The sequence below is a fragment of the Jatropha curcas genome, unplaced genomic scaffold (assembly GCF_041381405.1).
Source record: "Jatropha curcas cultivar XTBG-Jc1 unplaced genomic scaffold, XTBG_Jcur_1.0 HiC_scaffold_145_pilon, whole genome shotgun sequence".
Lineage (NCBI taxonomy): Eukaryota > Viridiplantae > Streptophyta > Magnoliopsida > Malpighiales > Euphorbiaceae > Jatropha > Jatropha curcas.
Genome location: NW_028322380.1, coordinates 37,501 through 42,500, shown reverse-complemented (window position 1 = coordinate 42,500; position 5,000 = coordinate 37,501). Strand labels below are relative to the sequence as shown.

At 38.9% G+C, this 5,000-nt stretch overlaps 1 pseudogene across 1 annotated transcript in view; it reads right to left on the bottom strand.

Annotated features, from left to right (window-relative positions):
• The window catches only part of LOC149492041 (L-type lectin-domain containing receptor kinase S.6 pseudogene), a 7,221-nt pseudogene that overhangs the window by 1,154 nt on the left and 1,067 nt on the right, over nt 1–5,000 (bottom strand). The window contains exon 1 of the transcript XR_016319165.1: nt 1–5,000. This exon is cut by the window's left edge and continues 1,154 nt beyond it; it is cut by the window's right edge and continues 1,067 nt beyond it. The product of XR_016319165.1 is annotated as an L-type lectin-domain containing receptor kinase S.6 pseudogene (transcript).

Below are 5,000 nucleotides of genomic sequence, written 5' to 3'. Positions count from 1 at the left end.
CACCAGCAAGGAGTAGTGAAAAATGAATTCCAATGGGATAAATAAAGTAAAGAAGGTTCTTTTAAGCTAAACAAACCAGCGCTGACGCGAACTGGCTAATCCAGTATACCCAGCGTAGTAAGCTAACCCTGTAAGCAGACTTTTTGTTAGTAATCCAACCCTAAAACCAGGTTTTCGTTCGTTAGTCTTGTATCCATACGAAGTAAATAAAGCTAGGATAGAATAAGGATGGGATAGTAATACCGCTCGCTAACGCTCTAACCTCTAAGCCAGTAATGAGTCAGCGTGGGATATTAAGCTAACCTGTCAACTAGCTAGCCAGATAATCTGCCAGCAAACAATTAGCCATTGAGTAAGTGATTCCCGAGTAAAGAAGGTTATAGAATAAGTAATATAGAATAAGTAATGTGATATGAGACAAAGCCTGCTAGAGGAAAGAAGTACCACGGGATTGAATGAGAAGTAAGAGAAGTTTCATTTCGAGAACCATCAAACCCTGATCCTAGAGTTGAAGAAGAAGATTTTCTGACGAAAACAACTTCAACAGAACAAAATTTGGACACAACCCTATTGATGCAATCATCCCAAAGGCCAATGAAAGAGTCTCTACTGGTAGCATTACTAATACTAGGGTTAGTTCTGATAACTGAGCTTAAAATATCAAAAGAGACGCCTATACAATCTAACAGTTCAGTAGAAGTAGTGAAGAAGTGTTCTTTGCCTTGTGGTAGGTCTCTGTAAACATCTCTTCTAAGTGGGAAACGACATTCTTCTGGCGGTGGTTCTTGTAAATACCATGAAAGTTCAAATAAGCTTGGAAGTGCAGTTGGTGGCACTCAAAAACAACCCACGTAATATTCACTTGGATCTTGATGTTCCCACGGAGGCATTGCTGTTCAAGAAACACATTATTATCAGGCTCAAAACATTAACACATGCATACATCTCATAAATAGAAAATCTCCTAGGCTAGGTAGATAATTTCCCAATTACAAACATTAAATAATCACTACATGATGGGAAAAATGGGTTGGGATTCATAAGCCATGATAATAAACTCACATCTTATGGAGGGTTCTATTGGTGGAAGCTGAACTCTTTCTATGAAACCTGGTAGAAATAGAAACTTGTGAGATGTATATTCCTAGACTGTTGTTTTAAAAATTGTGAACTGTTAAGACAAAGACATTTGTACCAGAAGAAGAAGCAGAAGCTGATGAGGAAGACTTTCTTCTGCCAAAGACTTTGACTTGTTGTCCAGAAATGAATCTATCAACTGAGAAACCTTTTAGAAAACCATCTTCAAAAGCTTCCATGGTGCAAGCTACCATGGAATCATCAAAGAAAGTAAGCTCATCTGCATTTAAAAAGCTTGATCCTTGAAGTCTTACTCTTCCTCTATGGTGTTCTCCTTCTTCAGCCCATAAACTCACAGATTCTTCCCAAGTCATCCTTATTTTACCGATTCGACGTAGCTCTTTCGAAGATGAAGAAGCACCAGCAGCAACGTCCATTGAAGATTCAAACCCTAAATAAACTCCCTCGACTATTATAATGAAAGTCCAGTTTCTTTGGCTTGCTGCTTTGCTTCGCTATCGTTCATGACTTGTAGACCGTAAAGTAGTATTCAAGCCATAGAAGAAAGAAGAAGAAGAAAGAAGAACGCTTCTTATCTATTACGTTAAGCTTTACCTGAAGCAAGCAAGATGAGGTTGTTCTTGTAGTACTATGCTCTTCTCTCTCTAAGATCGGATAGGCCAGGTGTAGTAGCAATCTCTCCTGGTCATCCCGTCCAGCGTTCAAATTTGACCATGTCTCCCGAGCTCAGTACATATGGCCCAAGACGTTCTTCCACATCTTGACTTAGGTACCGACCGGCAGGAACTCTCTCAATATCGACTTTCTGCTTCTGCTTATGCTAATGGTCTGGTAAAAGCTCTTCTTCCTTCGATCTACTTCTCTCGGTATATCTCGGTGGTATATATATATATATTCTAATCTAGAGGTGTTCTAGGACACCATATGGGCAAACTGATTCTGAAAGTGCAATAGAGAGTATGATAGTACCAACGAAGAAACAAAATGAAGAAATCAACTTCTCCCTATTATTATAGAGTGATAGTGGGTCAAATTGACTTTCAATTTCAGACGACGGTGGAAACAGTATTTTTGCAGCGCAGCGCTATTAAGCGGCTCACCGCACTCGCATGGACTAGGAACGTGATGAGTGCTACAAATACCATTTAGAAAGGTATCCCTGGCAACGCTTATGAGTAATTTCGGATCTGGAGAGATATAAATAGCTTCAAACTTTTGCAATAATTGTGCAATAATTGCAAAGGCGCAGTCCACCACCAGATAGAAATTCCAAGCATCATGCAATAAGTTAAAACAAAATGAGTGTCCCACATGTATGAATAGATGAGCGCCTTCTCAATGCCAAAGGATTGAATTCTTTCATTATATCGGGGAATATTGGCAAACCCCCGCTTTCCTAACAGGGGAGCACAGAAAATAATCTTTTTTCCCAACTCTGGGGCGAGCAGACAAAGGTGGTCTGGTTCCTACTTCACAAATTTTGAAGGGAAGTTGACTCTTAGTAGCCCTTTGTGGGAACCAGGCGGTAAATATATATTTAGCCGACCAATCCCCCTGGTCAAAAACAACACCATAGCGTCCAAAGGCAGAATTTCGTTGCTTTTCAAGGATTTCTTTCTTAAGGGTAGGGGACTTCAGCTTATCCCGAAATAAACGCTCGACGAGCTCATCATCCTGCTGTGACGATGTAGGGTCTACTCCAGGCTTACGCTGGATATTGATCCATGCAGGAAGTTTCCACAATGGATTGGGTGAAGGATTATTCACACCAGAAGTACCTTCTCCCGATGGGACCCTTACCCTTCTTAGTGACTGACTAGAATCTGTTTCTTCTCTCAATGGGGGCTTGATTAGTGTCGGAAAACCCGAAGTAAGTGTTAAAAAGAGTTTTATCATTTTTAATTTTATTTATTTATTATATTTAATTTTATTTATTTTTTAATTTTATTAATTTTATTTATTTATTATATTTTTTTATTTGTATTTGTGAAGGCATAAATACTAATTGCGAATGCCAACGTTAGACTAGCCATCCACATAGCAATGTTTAACGAAGATCTCTCGCACGGAATATCATCACTGATAAGTTCTTTTCTTTTTTATTTTTATTTTTATATAGGTATCGTCATAGGCATCGTCACTCCTAACTTCAAAAAGAGGATTGTGATATACATTATCCCACACTGGTAATTCACCTAGTGAAAGATAATCCCACCATACACTTTAGACTAGGTTTTGGCCCATACCATACATGCAAACACAACAAATAAAACCAAACAAAGACACAACTTTACAAAGTTAACTAACAACATATTAAGTTAACAAAAGACATAGAACTTAATTAAACATAACAAAGAAAACCAAACAAAGACACTTAGCATAGGAGTCTATCTCCAGTAAGGATAGGAGTAGATCTCCACCAAACAAAGACAAAGAAAGCCTAAAACACAGTACTTTGTGTCTACAGACACTTATTTAAATCAACTAGAAAGAGTCTCAGGACTCTTCTATTCTCCACGGTCGCCGAGGCCGGCGGCCCTCACAATGAGCGCATCCCTCTCCCTCTCGAGGGCCTTAACCCTCCTGTCTTCGATATTGCGCATGCGGGCTCGAATCGCATTCATACGTTGTGCAATCTCGGCGGGATCGATAGGAGGCAAATGCTCCCAATACAGGCCTAGCAGGTTTGATAAAGCGTCTTTCTCCTGGGTGAGTTGGACAATTTCGCCCGGAATGCGTGCAAGTCTGGAAGGGGGATCCCTATCCATTGCTATCTATGTTTTTTTTTCTACGTCTCTCTTTGAAAATATAGACTGAAAGCAGCTTCTATTTATAGACGTTGGAAGCTCTAAGCGAAAATAAAAGTCCTTCGTTTTTCGCGGGTATCGCCACGTGGCTTAATCCCGATCACTACTTCAGGAATAGGACACAATAATATAGCGCACATCAGAGAAGAGAGTACCCCCCTTTATAATAAGACAGGCCCCCTGCGTCCTTTCTTAATAGTTCTTAATAGATGGAGCAATCGTCACTCGACAGCTCGAAAGCGAATCAGTACAAACCCACGTGATTCGTATTCGCTTACGTACCACGCGTGCTTCGTCGTACACTTCCTAGTCCTATTTCACTGGCTTATTTGTACCCTGCTACATGATGGCACTCCCCTCGGCCAATCGTCACTCGACAGCCCAGTCCTTGATTAACTTGATTGACTTGATTGATCTGATCAGACGCTTGCTTTTTCCAAGCAAAGGTACCGTTTACAGCTCAATCCGTAAGTTCACACTAGTCAGTACAGCTTTTTTTGAATTTAGTTTAATGAAGAAGTTTATAAAAGAAGAAAGTGACAAAAAAACTTGGCGGAAAGCTCTATGGGCCGAGGCTATATGGGCTTAGGCCTTTTGATGGCTGGCTATTTTTTTTTTTATTTCAGATCCTTTCATGTATATGATGATATCCTTATTAAATTATAATTATTATTAAATTTATAATTATTATTAAATTATAATTAAATTATAGGCCCATTATTGAGATATGCTAAATCAGTGGCTCAATAACCGTTTTAAGATGATTAAGTAGTCAAAAAAAGGATCATCATGAAATTGGATGGTCTTTGAATTCAGGTGTCTTGAACACAAGCCTGTGACAGAAACAAAATCTATTTTTTTTGTTGCCAATTGCAATTGGATATTGTTAAACAAATAAACAAGCACTTTTTACTTTAGGCTGAAACCGACCCATTATCATTTCAAATTCTTTTAGATACTAACAGCATGTTTTCTCAATATCTAACAAGTTCCAAATGCAAATTATTAACAAAGGAAACAATAATCATACAACTCAATGATCTAAAATCATCTGGACTTTAATGTACTAGTCCTAGTTAAACTGGATCCTATGGG